This window comes from Channa argus, chromosome 1 (assembly GCF_033026475.1).
Source record: "Channa argus isolate prfri chromosome 1, Channa argus male v1.0, whole genome shotgun sequence".
In the NCBI taxonomy this organism is placed as follows: Eukaryota; Metazoa; Chordata; class Actinopteri; order Anabantiformes; family Channidae; genus Channa; species Channa argus.
In genome coordinates, this window is record NC_090197.1 from 31,872,473 (window position 1) to 31,898,514 (window position 26,042).

Here is a 26,042-nt window from a genome sequence, read left to right on the forward strand (position 1 = left end):
ACGCCGAATAATACATATAACATCCATAAGGAAAGCGGGGGAAAAGACCTTTCCTGTTTTTCCTCTCCACATCTTTTACTTTGCAGGCTCTTGCAATCTTTTTAGTTTTAATTGATTTTTAGCTTCTGTTTCTGTTACTGTGTCTACGAATGTCCCAGTGTGCATCCTGTGGGTGGCCCAGCTCATGGTTGTATATTTCCTTGCTATTTAGGGTTTTGTCAGTTTGTACAAAGACGGACTCATCTTTTGACTCCAGACCACTTATACAGTTGAAACCAGAGGTTTACATACACTGTATAAAAAAGACACATAACCTTTTTTTCCTCTTTGTCTTACATTGAATCAGAGTAAACTTTTCCTGTTTCATGTCTGTTAAAATGATTACAATTATTTCTATTTGCTGAATGCCAGAATAACGAGATAAATGTTTTTTATTACTTTATCAAGGTCAGAAGTTTACATACAGTATGTTAGTATGCAAATGCACACAGGGACAAAAAACCTTAATTATTGAAGACATGTCCTGTGGTCTGGTAAAACTAAAAATGAACTGTATGGCCATAATGACCATCGTTACATTCAGAGGAATAAGGAGGATCCTTGCAAGGCTGAAGACACCATCCCAACTGTGAAGTATTGGAGTGGCAGCATAATGTTGTGGGGGTGTTTTTCTGCAGGAGAGACTGGTGCACTTCACAAAATAGATGGCATCATGAGGAAGAAATTTATGTAGAAATGCTGAAGTAACATCTCAAGACATCAGCCAGGAAGTTAAAGCTTGGGCACAATTGGGTCTTCCAAATGGATAATGACCCTAAGCATACTGTGAAATTAGTTACAAAGTGGCTTAAGGAGAACAAAGTCAATGTTTTGGAGTGGCTATGACAAAGCCCTGATCTTAACCCTAGAGAAAATTTGTGGGCAGAGCTGAAAAGGCCGCCTACAAACCTGACTGAGTTACACCAGTTCTGTGAAGAGGAGTGGGCAAAAAGTTCAGCAAACTATTGTGAGAAGCTTGTGAAAGGATATCCAAAATGTTTGACCCAAGTCAGAGTTCAAAGGCAATGCTACCAAATACTGAGGAAGTGTGTCTAAACTTTAGTTTACTGACTTTAAATAGTAATAAAAAAGTATCTCTCGTTATTCTGGCATTTAGCAAATAGAAATAATATAAAAAATTCTAATTGACCTAAAACAGGAAAAGTTTAATCGAATTTAATGTCAGACAGTGCGGAAAAAAAAGGTTGTGTGTCCTTTTAAACAGTGTATGTAAACATCTGGTTTCAACTGTTAGAGCTGCCTCCTCTGAACGAACAATATGAGACTGCAGGCTCTCACTGCGACCACCACACACAGTATTTACCAAACTTCAGACTCAATGTGCAATATTAAAAATGATTTTGATGAGACACATTAATTTAAATGCAAAGCGAGCAGAATTGCTTAGACGTTTAAGGAGCATGCTTCTTGTTGCAGATGGCCTGCGGTTTGAATTTCAGAGCGAGTATTTCCTAAGATAAATCTTATCTGTTCGTTCTTCTCTGTTTTCTGTTCTTTTTCTTGGTTATTCTAGCATTGAGAAAATGCTATATTATGGAAAGGTGTAAGACAAAGTAAGACTCAAGAAAATCAGCCCCAAACACACATCTGTGTTAAATACAGATAATAAAGTTTATACTTTATAGAATTCTTGTGTTCATATAGGTCTTTTTAAAACATTTTAAAACTAAATGTATGCTGACAAATTTTCTATGTCTATTTGTCATGTGTGAAAGTCGTTTAGGGACTTTTTAGCAATATGAGCAAACTCTGCAGCAACAGCACAAAAGCCTTAAAATTAACTAGTAATGTGCAACTCCAGTGGAAAAGTCAATGTTGATTTATAAATTAATGAGTGATTGACACAGTTTATTGTCCACATACTGTAGGAAACAGTTGATGCAACCGTCCAATGTGTTGTGGCTGCCCCCCCAAAGTTGAAAAGTTGAACCGCCAGTCAGTTTGTTTTTTCCTTTTCTTGTCAGTCAATGTGCATTAGCCTACAATAACAGCATACAACAGTAGCTGACAAAATGCACTGGGATAACAAATCTTTGTAACGCATATCCTGTTAAGGGTCACCTCCCTTGTTAAGGGTGCTGGATTCCAGCTGTCATTGGGTAAACGGCAGGGCACATTCTGAACAGGACACCAGTCTATCTCAGGCCTGACACAGAAGCTCCTTTCACATATGAACTCTGGACAATGTCCAGGATTTCTCCAGAGTTTTTATTTCACACGTGTAACTCACAGCAGCAGATTGTCCGAATCAGAAGCGCTCTCACAGGATAAACTCGGCTTGATTTCAGTGAGGGATCAGCATGTACAGGAGGCCCAACAAGATAGAAACAGTATTTTCTTTATAGCACATTGGAGCCGTCATCTTCAAAAACACGTCCATTCGTTCACTCAAAATCCTCAGGACAGTTGGGGACAGACCTCCACGCACATGCTATAGACTTGGTACTAGGAGGCTTGTGAAACAAAGTCCACAAGCAGGGGGGGCTGTAGCCCCCCTGCACCTCTACTTTTCACAGCTATGTAGCCTAAGAACCTTGAAATGAAAAGACTGTGCGAAAAGGGTTGCAGTTGTTTACATGTTCATTCATTATGGCCAAAAATACCCTCTAATTACATTTGACAACCTGCCCTTTATCCCAATCTAATTATGTCATTTTGCATCCAAAGTAAAAAAGGCCTGCTTAATGTTATAATGAAAATGTGTATTATTATCTACTGCTCCCTATTGAATGAAAGCCCCTGCTGTCCCTCTTGCAAATGAGCACTATATCAGAGCTTTTCAAGCCTCTGCCATTAGCAGCCAAAATGCATACAAAATATTACAAAAGATAGTGCTTTGAGCTATGAGCCATTTGGATATGTTATGTATTCGAAAAAATTGTTTCCTAAAATTTCTCAAGTGAGCTGTGGTTTGGGGCAAAAGTACGATTTTTATCAAAGACAGCAACATGACTCAACATGTCGCACAATGTTAGCAAACAAATCACCAACAAACTGTAGAGTGGTTTGGGTTTTGGTACCTTCAAATAGGCAATAGCAGCTGCTATTGTGTTAAGTTCTACTAACAGCTGCTAAGTTCTACTTGAAGCTAAATGTTTTGTTTTCTATCCTAGAGCAAAATACAGTCACGCAATGTGCAATGGTCTAGTTTTTGTGCTAAGCTAGGATCAATGCAGGAATTGGTCTCCATCTGTGTGAAAGACACAGTCGCTGACAAAGCTAAGGATATGAGAAAATATTTTTACACTACCATTTCTAATAGAGAAAAAAAAATCAAACCATATACTAGCACTTGATTTATACTGCAACAGATTTACACAATTAGCAACCACTTTGTGTTTTACTTCTGCCATTCTGTTTAATTGTTATTAGCAGGAGCCTGTTTTGAGCTCTGATTGCTACAGTGAATATCTTTCATCTGATCTGCACATTTGCAGAAATCTGGGTATTGTTTTGCAAAATAGTAACATTAATATGCTGGTTAAAATAAATGACTGAAATAATTAACATAACTGCAACCACATTATGTTCTCTATTAATCTAACGAGGAAATGTTGATTTACATATTTGGCAAGTTGCTGACACCAAGCATACAAGTAAAATGTTCACAGACAACATATTTGTGGACTGTCCAAATATCTGATGTTACAGTACAATATTCACTACAATAGTCACTGCATTAATATTAAACTGTGGTAAACTCACATTTGATGTTTTAAAGGCCTTTGTTTAATTTGAAATTGTTTATCAAGCCTTCAGACACATTCATACACCCTCTATCCACCCAGTGCACCTTCTGATTCCTCAGCTGCCATTAACAAATGAGATGAAAAATATTAAATAAAAATGTTGAATCCAGTCAGAGATTATGCTGCAACCAATGGGAATTAGCAATCCATGTATCACATAAAAGCTTAACATGCCTGTGGTACATTTCTGCAAAGATTAATTTATAAGTCATGTTCTGTTTAAATGATGCATCAAACAAATACATAAATAAATAAAAACTGTAGCTTTACTTAATGCTTCCATGAGACACAGAGAGACATAAATTATGTTTATCTAACTGAATTGAGGAATTTGTTCTTTTTCTTTTTTCCCCAGTCTTGCTTTTAATTGGCCAGGACATATTTTAAATCAGGGACATTTTCAGCCAATCTCCTCCTAGAGAAAAGGGTTTCCTGAGCCACCCCATCCCTCACACTCCAAATCCTCTCCAGTCATTGGCTGCCTTTGAGAGTCTAAATCTGCCCTGCCACTGGTTGGATGCTGCTCTCTCAGCCAATAAGGAGAGAGCAACTGTTGCATTAATTTACTTCATCCTGTGGTGCTGCTGTAGCCCCTCAATCTAAAAGCTCATTTTAAACATTAGATTGTAATCAAAACCAAAATGCCTCTTTAACGAAAGAGAACATAAATTTAACTATCTGACATATGGATTCCGTCAAAGTCAAACGTGGCTGCTCTAAGATGATATTGCGCTTGATTATATTTGTCTGCCTTGATCTTGTTTCCAAAGTCCCGTGACGGGCGATTTAAACTGCATTCTACTAACAAATATATTTCTTTAACAAGTCTATATAAAAAGGCAGACAAGCCGAGAGGGTTACTCTAGTTTCCAACGCCCTCCATCGGCAGCATCTCCCTCTCTCTCTCACCCTCTCTCTCTCTCTCTCTCTCTTTGGTTGCCGCTGCTCTGCGCCCGTTCAGTTTTCCCCTCACACTGCTTCCGAGGCTCTTGGAGGGAGGACGGATAAACGGCGCTGACGGTACCGGATTTGACACCCGGAGGAGGGAGGGATGCTACGGTGATTTGCCCTTTCTCTCTTCCGACACATACTTCTTTTTCATCACCACCACCGCCCCCTCTTCATTACTTCCATTTCGGAACCTTATCAAGACGCACTACTACTCTGATCATTTCTATTCATCTGTAAACCCGCTTGGCTGCTTTTGTATTTTGCCTCTGATGAAATTAGGAAAACGAACATTTTTGGTTTGAGGAGAAGCGACTTGGCTCTGCTTTATTTTTTTTACCCTCTCTTTTCCAAGAGCACAAAACCCGAAAAACTGGGTTTTCAGTCAGTGGATGTGTCGGACATCTTTTAAAAGAAGCAATACTACTTGAGAAAAGTGACCGTTTTCTACTGGCTTGTATGTATTGAGGAAATTTCCTTAGAGAGACTGTCTGCGCGCCTAGTGTTTCACTGCCAAGGTAAGGACCTCCTGAGTTAAATGACACGGATTCTGTCGTTGGCACCTCAGCACAGTCCCATTCTCCGTGTCGCTCCCTCTTTCTGTTTCACTGTCCCTGCTCGCTTTCCTGCAGAAGCTTTACTGAGCGCACACCAGAATGAAGTCAAATGTTTCGCTTCCCGGGATGTTGGTGAGATTGAGGTTCGGACAAATCCAAATACTGGGCTGTAAGGCAAATTCAGAAAAAGCGCATCAGTGTGGGTCACTGTGAGATGATGCCGAACTTCGTTGTGTTTGAGCAAATGTGCAATATGTCACAGAAATCCCACGGAGCCTTTGCGCATTAGCGATGGTCCAGTATGTGAGACTTGAGTGTGTTTGTGGTGTTGTTGCTGGTCAACAGAGCAGACTTTCTTTGGTCCTCCGGGGACACAGGAGGACGGTTGGATTTGTGTGGTTTTCATATTACACGGCTTGTATTTTCTTCACGTTTCGAGCGCAGTGTCGCTCGGTATGTGTCTGCACAGATGCGCTCGTTTGGCGTGCGCGTCTGACTGACAGTGTGTGTGTGTGTGTGTGTGGCCACGTACGCTGGCTAACGTCGGTTTAGGCTCTCTGTCGCTGTCTCGGTGCCTCCCGGCGGCTTCGCGTAACGGCAACGCACAACTTTTCTTTGGATCGCCGTCAACATAGGCGTCCTGTGCGTGTTTATGTGGCGCATGGTTAAATTAAACTATTCACGACAGGAAATAAATCACAAATATAGTTTTATCCCTTTAAAATTACAACTACTTGTCTCTTTGGATTTATTGAAATGATTGAGTATCTATTTATGCACACCGACCTATTTTTCCTAGCAAGCGCTTTTAATCGCACTTCCAAACTCCATTTCATTAAATTAAGTGCATTGTTTACTGTTTACATCAACTATGACCTCTTTCTTTTTCAGTCTCTTTATCTCTAAGACGTTGCCTCCGACGTCCACTATCGTTTGGTGCTAATAAGACCAGGTTTAGCATGCAGTACATTTGGATACTTCAGCTGGAGCTGCGTCCTTGCCCTTTCGCTGTGCGCCAGTTTCGGAGAAACTGCATAAAAACTGAATACCGATCACTTGCCTGTAGGCCCATTCAGGCTCATTCTGCACTCAATTAGGTCCCTGTATTGGCTCACGGTGCCTGTAAGGCCACTTATATATATGTCTAATTGTTGTACAGACATCTACTCAAAATGTGTTCCTGTTGGTTGAGTTTCTCTCCAAGCCCTCGTCTGATATGAATAATTATGTGTGGATGGAGTTGAAAGTAATTGAGATATCGGTGTATAATTCGGGCAACTGCAATTCCGCTGCGTTTTCAATGGGTGAGCAGAAGGAACGAGAGAGAGAGAGGCGTTGACTGTAGGGCCGTATAGTCTTTGGTATTCATGGCACAGCTCAAGACTGCTGCTCTCAAGCAGGCAATAATCTCCCTCCCTCACTCTCCACCTCTCTCTCCTTCTGTCTCCCACACTGTTGCGCTATGAAATGTCTCCCCTCTCTCTCCACTAGCTCCTATGCCTCCCTTCCAGCCCTTTGCATTTCATCTTTTGCCTCTTTCTCCACACTCTCCTCTTCTTCCTGGCCTCCACCTCCTCCTCCAATCTCCTCATCACTCCTCATCCTGCTATCCCTGTCTTTCTCTGTACTCTTCGGTCTTGTGGGAGCCATTGAGAAAAATCATTTGCTGTTGTTGTATTTTATTGGATAGGGGGTTCTTGCCAACCAAGCTTGGCTGGTGTGCACTGCTGTTTTCTGGAGTGCCTTTAAAAAAAAAACAATGACTCCAACAATGGAGAGAAAAATGCATAGAGAAATACTTTAGAAGGGCTCTCTTTGTTAAATAGCCAAAGGAGGTTTGTAACTTCTTGTGTTTTTTTGTTTTTTTTTTGTCAAACAAAAAGGTTTTGCACCAGTACAGCTCAGGTTTTTCTCCACATTTCCTTTTTTATGTGGTTACTTTTTAAAAAGCGCTTTACTGTTTATTTTTACCCCCTACATGCTGCCAATTAGCCTACACACCAGTCAACATGGCAGACAAGAAACACAGCATTTGCCTTCAGTTGGTTCTGGCATTTACGTTTTGCTTCGGTGGCCACCTGAGACACATCATAGTAATGAAATACTACTTCTTAAATTCACTCTGCCACTTGACTTAACGGGAACTTTGCACTACAGCTCCAAAAAGGGTTTTTGTAAATAGAACCAAAGAATGTGCACTTTTGAATTTATTATTTTTTCTATTTTCTAATGTCTTATTCTTGCTACAGTATTTTAGTTAAATTCAGTTTGAGGAGATGAGAGACAAGAGAGGGGCAGGAACAGAAGCGGAGAAAAAGGATGAAGTCTGCAGAAGAGATCAGGTGTAGAGAGGGGCAGGCAATCGGAGGAGCAGAGCTGAGAAGAAAAGAGCACGACTCCTATCAGGATGTGAGGAGGCAGCGGGGGAGGAGAGGAGGGCAGTGTGACTTCTATCAGCAGTGTATTTCGTCTCACTCTTTTATGAGAGCCACTGCCGTCTGAGCTGAAACGAGACCTGCAGCTAGAAACCGCCTGTCTTCACTTAGCTTTCTGGGGAATGAACATATAGCTCCCTTTTCAGTTCCCTGCAAAAGTGTGGTTTTATGTCTGGGAAAGTGATTGTATACTTTAAAAAACAGACAGAAACATAGAATTCCCCTGTACCAGTATGTCTTTGTGCTATTTAAGGTGAGCCATATACAGAAACCTGGCTTGGATGACAGATGAAAGCGGGGTGGGTGAGGTATCAGGTTTTTCACTGATGTTCAGCCAAGAAATCATACAGAAAGTGACACATCAATGTCGTCAGATTTGTTGGATTCATCAAAGCAGTTTCAGGACCTGGCAATGAAAATACACTGCTCCATGGCTGTGTTCCTTGTAGTTTGTAAAAATATAATTAAACCTGTGAACAAGTACCTAAGAGCGGCCGGCAGAAAGAAATTAATTTCCATCAGCTATGTTTGAAAAGACACAACTAGGCCAGTGAATTCTGCTGCATTCAAGCTGCACACCCTCATCACTGTTAACAATACTTTTATTTATGGTGATGTTCTTATGAGCTGACAATAAGTGGATAATACTGTAGAGTGCTGTTACCTGTTTCTAAAAGATCAGTTAACTTGGATCTGAATCAGAGTTAAAAGCTGTAATATCACAACGATTTCAGTTATTGTCTTAGCTCTTTTCACGTGTTTGCAAAGCAACTGAAACCTATGTTCTTTACCTTGCAAAAAATCCACATCGAGCCCGGGGGTATGATTACATTCATGGGAATCTGTTGGTTTTATCTTTTCTTTTTTTACCAGTAGGTCTGCTTTTGACTTGCTAGCGGCTACGGTCAAAGTTGTCTTGATTTTGTTCCCTCCACCCTACATTCTTAAAATGTGCATAATATTTCTTAAGAGTAAAAATATTGGAATGAGTTTAAAGAAAACTGACTGTAAATACTGCTGACATAGCTCACCAGGGAAGATGTGAGATAGAGGGATTAATTTATTATACTTATAATTGTCATATTTATATTTAATTAGCTGCCAGCTGCTCAGACTCATATGTTGTGGCATTGAAAACTAGTTTCTTTGAAACAGAGAGAGAGAAAATGGGTTGGAAAGACAAAGACAGAGGGAAATGTGGCAGATAAAAAAAAAACTCCAAAAAGGAAGACAGAAAGAGCAGGGAACTGGATGAGACTCGAGCTTTTCTCAGTAACAACAGAGGGAGCTGTTGAGCTGTGCTGCAGCAACAATGCTTTAGTTCTTCCTTCTGCTCTCTTTTCTCTTACCCAAACTCTCTCCATTTTTCATTTTTTCTTTCCCTCACGCTCTCTCAAATGGCCAGGAAGAGAGATGGAGGGGTAGTTAGGCTCCACGGGGATGCTGGATTCAATCTACAAGCTCCAAACACACACACACACACACAAATGTCTAGCCTGTCAAGATAAGCATGTCCGCTTTCGCTGGCGTCTGTTACCTTCAGATTTACATTGCCTCCTGCAGAGAGAGAGGGGGAGGGAGGGAGACATGGGGGAACAGCAGTCAAAAAGGGGGACACTGAGGGGGAAGTTGAGTTGGCTTCTCAACTACTTGTTTTAGGTTTTTTTCCTGTGGGTCCACAGGTTCGATAGAAAGCAAAGTAAAAGAGACAACTGTTTAAATTCCTTCGCGCAACAGCTCTCCTCCACTGCTACATCTTTGTTTTCCTGTCCTCTATTCCCAGGCAGCCAGGTAGATGTTAGTCTGTTATATAATTTCCCATGGCAGCGCAATGAGATTATATCTCTAATCTCCAGTCTCAACCAGATTAAATGACAGAGTCAGTAATTAGTGTTTTTGACCTCTAATCCCTTTACTTGACCTCTGGAGAGAGAGAAAAAAAAGACAGTGGCTGATTTGTCTGCATTTAACGGGGTGTAAGGTGGGAGGGGGGCGCTTTCCTGGGTATTGTAGAGGAGTGAGGGAGCACAGGTGGTTCACTGTTGCTGACACAGTTTCCTCGCAGTATAAAGTCTCGGGTTTAGTTTCCTTGGCCTTTAAGTGTGGAGTTTGTACGACTACCCGCTCTCCCCTAATGTGCTCATGTGGTTTCAATTAGTCCGCCAGTGTTCTACATTCCAGTAAGACAAAAGTTTAGGGACACGGAAAAGTTGAAAACAGTGTCAACTTAGCCTTTCAGTTCAAACAAGAGTTCAAGCCGTTACACAATATGTGTGAAATATAAATCTTTTCAACACATCTGTCTGTCTGTCTGACCTTTTAAGGCTGTTCCCCTGCTTTTATTCTAATGCATGCTGGAATTGCATGCGATATCTCTAGCCCCAAAAAGGGCAAAAGAAATGAAGAAATTAAATAGCAAGATGAAGTCAGTAAGCTGGAAAATGTGTTCCATTTTTGGGCACAGAAACAAACCAGTAGTAGTGTGATTCATGAATGTGTCCCGTGCTCTCATTGTTTGATGAGCAAAGTCACATTGAAGTCATTTAACTAGTGTAGGCTAGAGGGATGCAAAAAAAGGTCTTGGAAAAAGGAAACTGCTACAAATAATACTAGAAAATAACAAGGACACCCCTTAGAGCAATTAAAGAAAAACATGCTGTGGCACAGAAACACTCCTGCATCAATTAGACGTTGACTTTTAAAACGGATTTGTTTTTTATTGCCTCTCATCCTGGGAATATAATGGAAGCTGCTGCTGCATGAAATTTGTTATTTTTAATATTCAATCTTTGACGTTGTCGTCTTTGTTCTCTGGGTGTAGCTGAATATTGCTCTTCAGCTAGCTTGACCTTTTCCCCCATACATGAGAGTGTAGAAGAGGCTCTGTGGATTTACTGCCAGATAATGAGACTCTGTAACTGTAATTTTGGTGGAATCTGGATCGATGTTAATTAATTAGCAATTGCATTGATTTTAATAGTGATGATAAGAACACAGTGCTGGCATGGTTATTGATCGGATTAGAATGAGAATCGATACCCCAGGTGGAGAGCAATATTGATCGGAGCACCTTGTGGGCATCTAAGTGTTCTCACCTGTGTGCGAAAGCAAAAGTAATGCCAATTTGATTTTGCAGGTGTTAAGCGTACATACTGTGTAGCTTTTCAAACACATATTCATGTGTGTGCACATGTGAAAGAGAGCATATCTGTGTAATTCCATGTAATTTGTTTTCTGTGACAGTCATAGGTGGATTGTGGTCTCTTGTGGTCACATGAGGGAAAGAAAAGCAAGGTTGTTTTTTTTATAAAGGCCAATTTTAACTGCATTTCTGCTTTGGTAGACAGTTTTTAGCAGGAGGAGACACTGAGAAACACAGGAGAGAAAAAGAGGATATAGGATAAATGTTAATGATAAAGCTCATCTCACATGTGTGGATTTTAAAAGGTTGTCTTTGCATGCTGTCATTAGTTTGATAACCCAAAAATAGAAATCTCCAGACTGGTATCAGCGAGGATTTTGATTTAATGCCAATTAATCATTCACAGCTGAAAAGGCCTCTGGTTTGACAAGTTTTGTATGAAGTACAGTAGAGTCCGTGAGAGAGAAAAAAAGAGGGAACGAGAGGCTAGGTGCTGTGTGCGGGTCAAGGAGAGATTTAATGAGTCGTTTGCTTCTCATTATTCTGGATAATAATTAACTGTGTGTGTGTTTGTGTGTCTGTGCGCACGTTCATTCTTTTTTGGAGCCAGCAGTGAAGTAGTCATTCATTGCTGTCTCACCTCACTTACTCTGTCTTTCTACCCTTTTTCTCCTCTCATCCGTTTCTGTGTGGTTCACTTTTTTACAAATTATTAAAATAATGAAATTTATGAGAAAAGAGGAAAAGTTGATGCCCTGACAAATTTTAGATTTATTATCTGTCAACTAACCTCCTACGTCTATCTCCGTTTCTTTCCTTGTGTCACCTTCATCCACTCACCTTTCCCAGTGTCATTTCTCTCCATTAAAGCAGCTGATGTGTTTTGGATTATCATAATTAACACAGTTATGTTGTAGGAAGTATATTTTGCTGATAGTACACATTTGTAAAGGTACAGACAGCTACTGCCTTAAGGTTTATACTGATCAGCCACATTAAGCCAACATTAAGTACACATGTACATCGCGATGCTCTGCCATTATTTGTTCTTTTACAAGGTTATAATTTCTCAGTTTTTCACTGTCAGAAAGGTGATAAATCTACTATGGGTTCATTATTGAGCTCAAAGATGTCGGTGGATTTGTAATAGAATCCATTATTTTAAGGGGTGGTTCCAATGTTTTACCCCCCTCATTCATTGTGGTCCAAACATTACAACAACCTCCTAATATAATATACTACAGCACCTAATATTGTAGCTGATCTGTGAACACTAAACAGAAGCTAAACATCCACCTACACACACACACACACACACACACACACACACACACACACACACACACACACACATCATCTTACTGGTCAGCCAAAAACAGAAATGCTGCATGGGGCTTATCTGATTATGGCAGGGTTAGATAGAGGACTCTGCATGGTAGCGTGAATGAAGAGATATTCAGATAAAAAGACTGATTGATGGTTTAAGTTAGAAAAGTTGCATCTCTGTGGCTCAACAGTCTAAAAAAAACATGTAAAAGTGACCTCTGTCTGCCCAAGAACATTTGTCATCTGTCCCTCCCTGCATGTTTTTCCTTCATTTTGCCAGTTTAGACAAACAAGAAAGTGAGAAATTAAATTGGATGACAGAGTGCACAGAGGACAGAAATAGCTGCATAATGAACATCCCTAACATATTGCTTGAAGGCAGAACACACAACAAATTGATATAATGTGTGGCGTTCGATGTCAGAGGAGGGGCTGCTTTGCCTATTTGTTTCAACTTTGTATCTGGAAGTAAGCAGCCCAATTTCTGTGTTTAACATCCCAACTTTCTTCTCACTGCATTGTTTATGATGGTATCTATAGCAGCTTAAGCTTCCCATGAGAGACATGTGTTCTAATATTTCTTACAGGATTTCCCTGTTCAAAAAAATTGCTTTGTGCCCTCCAGTCTTCTGTATTACCATCCATGGAGACACATGATGTATGGCTCTAACATTTGGACTGATTTACTAGTAAAATTATTTGGTAAGTTGAATTATTTATAAAAATGTCATAAAAATAAAACCATGAAAACCAATTTTTCAAGCAGAACAATAGATGTTTGTCCTGTTGTTCGCCTGTGTATGGAGCTGGTTATGACATCCTAACAGAAATATAGAGGCTTATTCTTAGTCCATATTTTCCATATTTAGAATTGAAAATACATTAAAAATATTTTTTTTTTTTAATATTCTGTACTGCTTTGTGTATTAGTATCTCTTGGATAAATATGAGAAGAGGCTCCTTAGCCACACATATTCTAATGTTTCAAAGTGTGTAAGTGTATTTCTAGCATTAACTAGTCAGTGGGCTGGCAAGGCCTGCTCTTCATGTCAAAGTGATGCTTTGATCACATTGGGACTTATCGGGTGGTTCTCATCCTCTCCAGCTCCGTCCTCTCACGTCCTCTCCTTCCACCCCTCCTTTCTCTTAATATTCTTCATATTTCTTTTCTCTCTCTCTTCTCCCTAGTTTCTTATCTCTTCTTTCTTTTATCCTCCTGTCTTCTTCAATATCCTTCAGTCCATTTCGAATTCTTTCCCTCTTTGGCATTTATCCCCACTGTGTATTAGATAAACAGACTAGTGAATCACCTGAAAATGTTCCAAAAATATACCTTACTTGTACAGCTAGTCTATATTAAATAGTATAGATAAATATTGTATAGATCAACATAATATTGTATAGATAAATATATAAGATCTGATAAGTACAAATAGCTGAATATGATGTTTGCTAAATTTAACATCAGGTAACATATAGTTGAAGCTTGCATCTATTTGGTCATTAATGAGCCACTTTTCGAAATAATTCTTAACTTCTGGTCCTTATTGATTTAGCTGTGCACATACGAAGGTGTTCTCTAAAATATAATAATGTTTCTGTCTTGTGTGACCATCACATGGAGCAATCTTTCAATTTACATGACCACTGTCCTAGTCTGCGGCTAGACACACAAACAAAAGTGCACAAACACCTTATTAGGTCTGATGAGACGACATACTTGCAGATGATGGCTCACTCCCATGGGTATGCACAGAAAGGGAGAAAGCAAGATAAACCACACACACACACAAACACACAGGAAACTGTGACACACATAATTCACACACAAAAAGCCTGTTTTCTTTTCTACACGACAGAGCATTACTGCAAGCTTGACCTCTTTACCACAATAACCTCTTTCCATTTGTCTCTTTCTGTTTGTGTTTCTGCATGTATATGCACTTCTTTATATTTTTGCTATTCTTTCTCTCTCCGCTATCGCATTAACTCCCATACTCCCCTCATCTGTCTGACTCCTTTTCCTGCCCCTTCCCCAAATTTCTCTCTTTCCTATTTCCTCAGCCTCCATCTCTCTCTACCCATGCTTCATTGACTGTGACACTTATAATGGCGTAATATGATTGAATGACTGTCGCTTCTTCATTGGGCAGTATTAATTTCACTTTTTTCCATGCGAACAGCTTAAGTCCAGTCTATTTATTTGCCCGCTTCATGCCTTAATCCCAGACCAGAGCACAGACACTTCTTCCCTTTCTCTGTTCTTTTCTGTCCTCTAAGGTTTTGTTGTTTTATGTCTGCTTATTTCTATCCTCTCTATCTTTTATCTGGGTCTTTTCATGTCATTAGTCTCCATTTCTTATTCTGCCTCTGTCTTTATCTCCCCCTTCCACTGTCTCTTTAGGCTTGAGTTGCAGCTGTGAGTACGCTGACCTTTTCAGGAATAGGACTAGATGTAACTGACAGATATACCCTCCTCTAGGACTGGCTAATTGTTATTTGACTATAGAAGACCATAGCGAGAGGCAAAATGACTGATATAAGACAGATTCTGTGCTGTCCAGTCATTGACATTTTTCTTCACACTGGTTTTAATCAATGTTTGAGGTATACTTAACACTAAAAAGGAAGGATAACACATTTTACTCTGAACACTAAACTGTGATGAGTATGTGTAAGAGTGTTAAGAGTTTTCCCCTAACTTTAAGATGTGATGCCAATCGCTTTGTGTTTGAGCAGGTGTTAACATGAGTGAATTTCGATTATCCACACGTTTATCCACATATTTCCCATATGTGGATATATTTTTAATGAACAATGAAGGGGTTGTCACTATAGTTAATTTCAAATGTACACTGATAACCTAGCTGGAGTTATTTTTAAATTTAGAAAACAAGTGCTTGCTTTAAGCCATTTTCATACATCGTATGTGTTTTCAGTGGTTATGTGGAGTGACATGAAATTTGTCACAGACATGTTTATTTTTATTGTGATGTTATAAAAGCAAGTAACATCAACACTGTTTATATTCTAGTGGCAAGGTTGAACACACAAGGTCACAGTGTGTGTATGAGTTCATGTCACTCCAGTGTGCCCATTCATGTGTGTTTTAGTGCTGAAGCTGACCAAGCAATGTCATTGTGTATACTGCGTTTGTTGTGTGCACATGCCTGAGCACCAGAGCATGAGCATCACCAGAACAACAAATGAAAGTTGTTTCAGGCATTGTGTTTGCATCTGTCCATGTCACTTAAAGGTAGAATACTCATACTTATCTTTGGTTCACTCTTTGGTAGAAAGACTTGAGGGTGTGAGTAGGTTTAGACGTACATTTTGCCTTAAGCCTTTATCTTCATGAGAACCAGATGGCCCCATATAATCACACAAAGCCCTGGAAAATCCTCCAAAGTTCGGACATGTTTGGGTTTTAAATAAAATCCCTCTACATTTTTAAAACTTTAGTATGCATTTAGGTTTAGTGATGAAGGATACAGCTTGGATAAGGAGTTTGTCAAGTGGATATAGTCGGTGAAAAGCCATTACAAGTATACTGTAATAACATTGTAACAGTATGTCTCTATATGCATGTGTGTGGGTTGGGGGGGCAGACATACTCTAGAAGGGTAAATAGATCAGTGCTCGTCTAGACAGTTGTTTTGACCTTTTCATAAGAAAATAGCCCTGATGTTTTATTCACAAAGTATGCTAATATTTTATTGAACAAGGTAAGAGCTGTTTATAGGACAGTGTGTCGCCAGGTTTCACTCTTGAAATAAAAATAAATATATTAAAATGAAAGAAATCTTTGTGACATTTCGAGGCGAGAAGAGATTACCCTCATTTATGAAGATTGCCACTTTCTATTTATCCTTCAGAAACTGTATTCATCTGATGATTTATTCAAAGCAACTTGCACTGAGTGAGAGGTAAGAGGTTCAGTTGCTTAAGGACACTTCACTGCACTGTGATACCAGTGTAAGTATAGCAGCATTAAAATTAACTACAGTCACTCACAAAAGAGATTTTGGACAGTGTCACTCCCAATGTGATGAACCATAAATTGTATTCCATTTCTCTAGAATATATATTAAAACATTTGTTCTGCTGATAGCCTTTGGCACTAATTAATTCATAAGGCATCAATGAAAAGTAAAAACTTGTTGTCCCTAGACAAAAACCCAATACTTTGAAGGCCTTTTAGTAAAATTATCAACTTTCACAGCTTTGTTGATAAGTGTAGGTCTTGGAGCAGGGGAGAGTTTAGAAACCAACCGTACAGGGTTACTGAGGTATGTGATTGAAGCTTAGAACAACAAAGAGCTCTGTGTCACCCAGGAAAAAAAGGGGAGCCTTGGCTTTCGGAACCCTGGGGGATGGAAGAGTTGTTATGAAGGATCCAACACAAAAACAAGGACACAGATATGAATGGAGGGAGAGAGCAGAGAAATGGTTTTGCATGGGGGAATGTTTTGGCACAATGTCTGTCTGTCCCCGAGTTGAGTGATTTGAGGGTGGCTTCCGAGTGAGGGGAGAAAGAGGGGTAATTAGGGTCATTACACATGCATGATAGGTGTAATGGCCCGCAATACCACACACCACCACCCGCACCCTCCTCAATGCCTGCAAATATTATGGTCAATTCACCACAACTCCTTAATCTTTATAGTGTTTATTTCAATTTAAATTTTTAACCATTTAAGAACTTCAAAAACCCTCACTCTACAAACAGCACACCCAGATAAATGACATGATAAAATCATTCAAATCCTGCAAGAATTTAGTTTATAAAGTAATTCAACAACATTTCGAAAAATCATCTAATACTACCCTTATGATGTATTTTGTTTTGTGGCAGCCTTTAACAAGCACATTTCACATGAGCCCTAGGCGTCTGCATGCTAAAGGTCACTGGTGGAAAGGAGCTGTGGAATAACACCGGGACAAAGGACTGAACGCTGTAGAAGTTCTTAGACAACAGGGATTACAACAAAAATGAAAAGATGACTTGAGATTATAAGTTTTTTTTTCTCCAGATGCCAAGAACCACATAGTTGATTACCTTTCTTCAAGTCATGAAGGAAGGTTTCTACAGTAATTCTTATCTGCTTTTAAATAACTCCTTTTCATGTATAAGGCTGCTGCTTTATGTTATTTGCTGCTTCCTAGAATCAACTCATTACACTTCATGAATAAAATACGTTTCATATTTTAGGAACCAATATTGACTTATAGGCGAACACATCTTGACCTGCCTGGAAGCCTAATTGTTGGGCCAGCATAAGGTTTCCATGTTAGTTACTGAGTAAATGGGCTTTGGGGATGGAGGGTGTAGATCCCAGGCTGAAGGGTGGTCGTCTTTAAAGGCTTAGTGGCATCCATTAAAACCTTGTGTTCTGCCCCTTGCCTCCTCAATAGAGCAAAGCTAATCTGGGTCTGCTTAGGGCTGCTCCTTGCGTCTGTTGGGTAACCATATTCCTCCCTCTTTCTCTCAACTCACTGTCTAGCTCAAGGACCCTGTGACTGGACACACTGCTGTAGATGCACATATATATTTCAATAAAAGACATGTTGACCTTTGAACAAAATATACTACCAGTCAAACCACCTGGTGTAAATTCTTTGGGTCTCCATCAAGCTCTGTCTGACTCGTTCATCACAGATATTCTCTCCTTCTGTCTGCGCACTTTTCCTACAACCATTTCCCATCATCGTTTCAGAGCTGTCTATACTAGGTTTATCTAGAAACGTATTCTGTGCCTACTCCAACTAACTTTGTTTGCTGCTGCTAAAATGTGCCCACCAGAATGGAACAAGTATATGTTGTTCTAATGAAAATAACAGTTTTATCTTATACATGTATGAATCTGTCTGTCTCCACCTCCCTATCTCTTCTTTATACTATCACTCGCTGACTCCCGAGGGTCATGGTGTCAGCTGTTGGACAACAGGACAGCTGTATCCAGATCGGCCACAGAGCCACAATCCCCCCAGGGGTGGGTTTAAGCCAATTAGTACCTGTCAATCACCACGACATATCATGGACAGTTGGATCAATACGTGGATAAATGGGGGAGGGTGGGTAGACGATGGGGCAGATGAGTAGATGAAGGCTGGCAGTGAGGGAGGACTTAAAAGATGAACAGATTAAGCAGCAAATGTGGCAGGGTAGGAAGAGAAAGGGATGAAGAAACGAAGTAAAGTCTAGAGGATGGAGATTGGAGGGATCAATACATTAAAATAGGAAGAGAATCCGTAAATCAGCTGCTGGTCTAATTTTTCAGCTTTAACAGTATTAAAAAAAACTTACATACTCTATGCTAGATGGTAAGACACAAAGATATTCTTCCCAATAGTATACAGAATTATTAAATTATCACAGAGAAAGAGACATGGGAGACAAAGATGCATGGAGAGAAAAGTGGAAAAGGATGGTTAGAGAAGAATGAGGGATGTAAAGAGACATCTGGAGGTCTAGTTCCATAATAGTGCATAGATTCAGCAATCCCAAGAGAGGTTGAAAATGAAAAGGTGTGCGAATTAGCCAACTCTCTCATTTTCCTGACCATTTCTATCCCATCTGTACTACAGTTATATATTTGTGGGTGTGTGTATTGTATTGCAAAGAGTTCTGCCGGAGAGATAGATTTTATCATGGCTGGGGACTTCAGAAGATCCCATCTCCTACTGACAGCTGAGACAGGGAAAAAAGGCCCCAGTAGAGAATCAATAGGCCTCAGAGAGAGAATGACAGAAAGAGGAAAGGAAGAGGGTGTGGGAAGTTTGGGGGGCGAAGGAAGCAAAGCTAAAAATTAAGAAGAAAGAAAATAAAAATAAAATAGGGATGCAGATGGTTAATTAAGAAGCATGCCATCAAGTTCAAGAAAAAAAGAGTTTTGGAAATATGGTTTCATGAATGCAGTCAGAAGTCAGTGAATTCATTTCAATCAAGAAAGACCCGAAGAATGAAAATGAATGACAGAATAGTATTAAGAGAGGACATGGAGTAGAGTGCAAAGGAAGGAAGGATGACGATCTTAAAACACTTTGACACATGTGTCATAGACTATTAGGAAATAATTGAGACTGAATATGACTTTAGTAGCAAAAAGCCAGTGTTCCTTTTAATTTTGAACTGATTGAGCTCAATGTGAATGGACTGTAGAATTAAAGTATATAGAATGGCACTGACAGTAAAGAGATGGGGAGGAAGTGAGGAAATGAGAGACAGAAAAGGAAGAGAAGATGTTGTATGAACATCCAAACAAATTAAAGGATGTGGGAGAAAAGTGGAGGATGCAATTGACATCACAAATAGGACAAAATGGAGGGGGATTAAATCAGGAGTGAAAATGAGAAGCTATAAAGTCAAATAAAATGGAGAGCTGATGGTGTTGAGGATGATGTTCTGTGAATATGAAGCTTGGAACATCTGGCATGACTCTCAGTTCTTCATCCGTTTTGAATTTGTGTGATTAAATTTGTGTGTGTGTGTGTGTGTGTGTGTGTGTGTGTGTGTGTGTGTGTGTGTGTGTGTGTGTGTCATACTAGGTGGAGGGGGGTTGTTAGTCTAAAGGAGTAATGCACAAAGACACACCAACCAGGCCTGCCACACTCACTTATATACGCCTGGATGGGTAAAGAAAGAGATCGAAGGTTTGAGGAAGAAAGGGATGAACACACACACGCACAAAAAAAATTTAAAACGAGAGGCTGGATGAGAAGAGACTGATAGCGAGAGGGGACAGAAAGAGGGAGGAGGAGGGCAGATGGAAAGGAGGGGTTGGGATAGACCGAGAGCGAGTCTGAGGAGAGATTTGTTTTTGATTGATTTACCTCGCTTTTCAAGGCCAGTGAGTCATGTAATCAGCAGAAGGGGGATTTTTGATCTGTGCTCTTTACTGCAGGGATGTGTCATTTTTTTCCCAACTCATTCTAATGTCTGCTTGGAGGTAACACACATGGAGTGCAATTTTAAAACTATCCAGAAACATATTTTCAATGTTTTAACTCTTCAAAATGTTATTTTTCTATTTAACATAAACTTTTTAAACTTAATTCTTTTTTATTTTTGATATTTAGGATTGTTTAGTGCCACTTAAAATCTAAAAAATTAATTTGCTAGTGTAATTTCTACCCATTTTCTTTTTAGTTTTTTAATAACTCATGTTGTTTCCAGCTTTTGGAAAAACTTTTCTGCTTTTGTTGCTTTCTCTGTGAAATGCTAAATGTGCATATTTTACGAACACTAATTTCACTTTGATTGATAGAATAAACCCTTTATATTTAATACCTCTGTAAGTTCTCCCAAGCATTCTTCCATTTTTCCTTGTTTCTCTTCTCTGTTGTATTTCGTCTCTTTCTTTACTCTTTAAATGTGTATTCTGTGCGGTCTTTGAGATCTTAACAAGCATATTTTCTGCCTGTTTTAACCCTTAAGGAGGCCCTGAATTATTCACTGGTTGTGCTCCCACTAGTTTTGCTAAAGGGTCCGTTAAAGCCATACATTTGTAAATGAGGGTAATCCACCTTTCAGTTTCCCTGTGCATGTGTGCAGAGCAATGTGTGTGTGTGTGTGTGTGTGTTTAGACGGGTCAGGCTCTCAGGTTTTAAGACAAGGAACGTTTTGTCCAACAAGACTTATGTGTGTATGTGTGTGTGCGCGCGTGTGTGAGCGTGTGGATTGTAGCTGTCGGGCGCTGAGTGCTGCCAGGATTTGTAGCTGTGCTGCCACAATGACCCTTTCATCCAAAGAACCATCTGATTGTGCGTGCGTGCGTGCGTGCGTGCGTGCGTGCATATGGTCGTGCATGCATCCATGTGTGTGAGTGATTTTGTAGGCCTCTTTTCACTGCAACCCAATCTCTTTATCTATCCAGAACAATAAAATTTTGGAGCCTGAAGGCACACACACACACAACAGACAGAAGACAGACACGGAGACAGACAGCAGGAAAATATGCAGACAAACAGAAACTAATGGAGAAAGAACTTTTCCAAGCTGTACAATTCAGGTCATTGGCATGGCCTAAACTGTCACATTCTAATACTTTGCACACAGGCAAAGCCTCTACACCTGCTTCTTTCACATTGCCATTAGGTGTTTAAAAGTGAGTACACTGCAGTGAAAAGTGTATGGTCTATTACAGCTTTTCTATCCAGCAGATGGACCACATGTCCTGAAGAATGCTCTGAAAAACATCTCTTGTCCATAGTTTATGTATTTACCTTTAATAGGTGCAGCTGACAGCCTTATAGCAACAGCACCAATTGGTAAAATTCCTAGATTACAAACATCAGCAGTGTGCAGTAATAAGTGCTAGAGTTAGAGCCACAAGAGAGAAATGAGACCAACGCAGCGAAGCAGAAAAGCTTTTTTTGCTGCAAGATAAGAGCACATTACGCCAAGTACAGGTGGAACAACCTGAAATGCTTTAGTAGCTGTTGTCGAGGCAGGTTGGATGAATAAAAAGGTTGTTTCCACCACTGAGAAGATTTGAATTAAATGACAAATTATGTATATGCATTTTGGATCGATGGCCAATGTCCATCTACTGTATAAAAATAGTTTGCTCTTTGTAGGCATGTTTGCTAACTGAATAAGGGGAAGAGGAAAAGAGAGAAACATAAATAAAGATAGAATAGGGAAGGGAAATGTAAAGAGAAAAAACAAAGAATAGAAAAACAAATTAGGCAAAAATAGAAAAGGGAAGCAAACTCAAGTGATGCAAGTTTTGCTTGTTCATTGAAGTAGGGGCAATTGTTAAGACAAACCTGGTCTGACAGCAATCGCACCGTAAAGCTACCAGCTTTGAGGGGCTGCAATTCTGACCTCTTTTTTCTTACTCTGCAGATGTGTTTTTTGGCCTACTCAGACTCCTAATTTGATGAGTTTTCCATGGTAGGGGCCTCAAGTTCCTCAGTGAAAATGAGCTTGTGTGTGGTTTTTGGTAAAAGGGACATGCTATTTCTGGCATTCTTCACTGGTTGGTTACACTAAGCAAGCCAGAGATTTATTGTTTATCATATTTCACATCCTCCAGATTTTTTTCTACTTCTCTTTGACTCTCTCTTGCTCCTTTTCTTCCTCTTCATTTCTTCTTATCTTATCTATCCTGCGTTCAGATAGGATATTGTACAGTGCTTGAGAGAAAGAAATGACAGAATCTCTTGTTAAGTAATGGATTCTAACTAATTTAAATAAATACTTTTTTGAGCAGGAAAAGGAAACTGAAGTTCTAGGTTAATATCTTTGCTGAAGGAATGTAAGATAGCTTCTTAGAGATGAAACTGGAAATTGTAGGCCTGACTGCATAAATCCTTGATGGCACACTTTAACATATTGTATTACATATATGATTACAGTCATGTCCATCAAGGCACACACCTGTTTAGCACCTTCACTTTCACTATTTGTACACCTCAGTGCAAAAAGATCAATTTCTACTAACTGTTAAACACTAATAAATATAAAATGTCCGATTTTAGTAAATGAGATGCACACTTCAAAATCCTGCAGAGAAAGCCTGCAATCCTCTATGAGAGCTTTACAAATGCCAACTCTGATTTAACTGAATAGATTCTAATTATATTTTCTCAGAAGAACATTTGCCTTTTCATCAGATCTTAAAGATACACAGAAACGAATGGGTCAGTGATCGACTGTTCGCCGTAATGACAAGTTAATCAATGCATCTTAGTTCACAAGAGCTCACCATGCAGCACACACACAACAAAACGCAGATAATGTTGGATAATGCTAAATCTATAACTTTAAAGTAAGGCGTGCCTGATAGAATTACCTCTTGTATAAACTCATACATAAGATAATGTCCTCTTTAGATTTGATATAAAACAGCTTGATTTACAGTTACACATCTTCCAACTCAGCTAACTGTAAACAAAAGTATCTGCATGATGGGGACAGGTGGATGGAGTCTGTGTTCTCATTCACAAAACAAAAGTGGAAGACACTGAAAGTTAAATCAGCTTACAGTGGCAGTAGAATGTGGGTGGTCCTGGAGGAGGGTGGGTCTATAGCGCTGGAAACTGTGTTTGGTAAAAACTTACGATAACATATAATTGAATGGTCACTGTCAAAGACAATGCAGTAGAGTGTTTTATGTGTAAGAAAGAGTGACGCCCTGTTAACGCCACTCATTTACATAACAGTAAGTCCACTGCTGTAAAAGGGACACTTCTTGTGATGGTGTGTGTACCGGACCCGCAGGGAGACACAGTAGGAGGTTAGAGAATACACCACACACACACACACACACACACACACACACACACCCACACACACACACACACAGAGTAAACGGCTAACAAATGAGTTGAGTGTGATGTAAATGATTAGTCTTTTCATAGCCTTTTTTATCTATGTGGTTCGTTCCTGTTGAACAGTCAGTGGCAGCCCACACTGGTTTCCTGCCATTCAACCCATTCACCATAAACTTTAACGCCTTTAAAGCCAGACAGGAAGTCATACAGCGTGCTTTCTGAAGCAGCAGAATCAAGTAGAATGCAATTTAAAATCAGAATGGTCTTTTCTGTCTATTTTAATTCTTCATTTGTTTAACTAGTGTGTTGTGACACATCAGGAAGGGCCACTTCCTGTTTTATCACAAAGCACAGAGAAGGTGATTTGAATGGAGGTTGACTGTTGGTTCCTGTTAATCTCTGTTTTGCCAACCTAATACAGAAATGAACAACTCCTGCTTTCCTGCAGGATGCAAGATGCTGAATTCAGATTTCTAAATAAATGTTTGACCAATGGTATGATGTGCCAGAAAGCAGATGCTTAACATAAGCTGAAGCTGAGGGACTTGTGTAGCTCCAACTGGGCTATTTTCCATCGAACATCTGACATATACTTTTAGTGCTGGATAACCATGACACTGGCTTTCCAAAAGACAGTTTAAAATAAATATATAAGTTAGTATTGCATGCAGTCATTGAGATCAGGAGAAAGACAAAGATAGGACCTTGAATGCCTTGGTATTGCATATGGATGTCATCATACACAATTGTGCTCACAGGTAATGATGGCTCTCTCTTTATCTTTGTCTTTGCATATGTAGCCGTGCATCTAGAAAGTATGACGGAAGCTGACAAAGCAGCCTCGTTTTACACATATAAAACGTTTCAAAAAGTGCCTGTAGACAAACCACAAAGAAATAAGAGACAGCGAGGAGGGTGTGCCGGAGTATCTGTGGCTGCATGAGTGGCACAGAGCTGGAGATTTGAGGCACATTAAAAAACAGACTGTCTGTTATTACTATGTCCTTGGAGAAGCTGCACTGTGTCTCTCTGCCACAGTTTTATTGATTCTCTAGCTTTCTATACACTTATTACATATGGTATGGTAGTAATGAAACATGTTAATAGTGAGACCCAATTACATATAATCTCAAGGTCAAAACATGACAAGCAAAATAAATTCACAAATAGTTACATAAGTCTTATGTGACATTTATGATGGTCACTAAGAATAATTAAAAATGAAAGAGTATGTTTGACAAAGTGGATAAAATTATTCTACATGGGTTTGCTTTTAGTTCACGTCTCACTGTGTTCCTGTCTGTTGATGCAACATGAACACTGGGCATGACCTCCATTTGTTGGCTATTATAGAACCTACAAGATGCCCACTTGCTGGACTGATTAAATTAGAAAAGAGTCGTCCACCACTGTGGTTTTTCACACTGGGGTGTGAAAATAAGGACAGCTTGGGGGATTTAAATTACTGCAAGCTGCTGCAAACACTAAAATAGTTTAAAAAACAATCGGCAGGTTTCCCAGGAAATTGTGTGGAATCAGTAGAAGGCGGGGGGCTCAATTTCTGACAGTCTCCAACAACCTGTCTGAAATACTGCAAATCCCAGTGAATCAAATCATCCTCTCCTTGCTCAAAAATGCTGTGCAAAGACTGAAAACATTATACGGCCTGAATGTTGTGCTTCGTTATTTCAGTTTATAGAATTTTTACTGCTTTGTTCTATATTACTGTTGTCGGGCATTACTTCTTAAAAGGTTAAAAGAATGAATTATTATTGATTATTTTCTAAATTTGTATTTATGTGTCACCTAGTGTCTGGTTAATGTGCTGTTAATAATTTTTGTACAATGGAGGTCTATGGCACAGACAAACAAACTAATCCAGGTCATAGACTGAATGACACTAAATATGAGTAAAGGCAATTAATTGACAATTTTTGTTTCTTAATGGATGCTGTTAAAAATATGATTCTTTTAGAAAAGGAAAAAAAGGTGTCCTTAGAAGTTTGGCTAAGCAAAGGTAAGATTATCTCAACATCAACATCAACATCATAAACATCATGAAATTGCCTATGGAAACTATAATGGCACCTTAAACAGAATATATGGTTGTCTAAGCGAAGCTTGTGTCCAAGTTGACTGTCTCTAACGTAGACAGTCCATCAGATGGCATTTCAACAGATCAGATCATTAGATAATGGTAATTTCTCTAAGCATAGATTCCAGAACTGAACTTGTTTCTGCAACTCACTTTCACCCTTGCTGGTCTAAATTAGCAAGACTGACACTAACAGATTAAGGAGTTAATCTCATTCTTCACCTTAAAAAATTCCAGAACAAGTAATAGTGCAAACCTGGTTCAAACATTCATTAGATTGTTGTGACCTCTGGTCACGTCTCTAATCAACACTACACCTCGATCAATTGATGGAAGGGCTTCATTTCAAAAGGCCATAGATCTACACAAGCCATCAGGGATCCTAGAAGCCTCTGCTAACTCACTAATAGCATCACCAAGCAGTTTCTCTTAGAACCGGTTTGCAAAAAA

At 39.5% G+C, this 26,042-nt stretch overlaps 1 protein-coding gene across 5 annotated transcripts in view; it reads left to right on the forward strand.

The window, feature by feature from the left end:
• Positions 1–4,760: 4,760 nt before the first annotated feature.
• Positions 4,761–26,042, forward strand: part of cdh11 (cadherin 11, type 2, OB-cadherin (osteoblast)) — an 82,204-nt gene continuing 60,922 nt past the window's right edge. For 3 of the 5 annotated variants that reach the window (XM_067512712.1, XM_067512702.1, XM_067512734.1), the window contains exon 1: positions 4,761–5,275. The gene's annotated coding sequence lies outside the window, so the exon portion shown is untranslated. The remainder of the gene's footprint in view (positions 5,276–26,042) is intronic. The other 2 variants (XM_067512753.1, XM_067512723.1) reach the window with 1 other exon arrangement.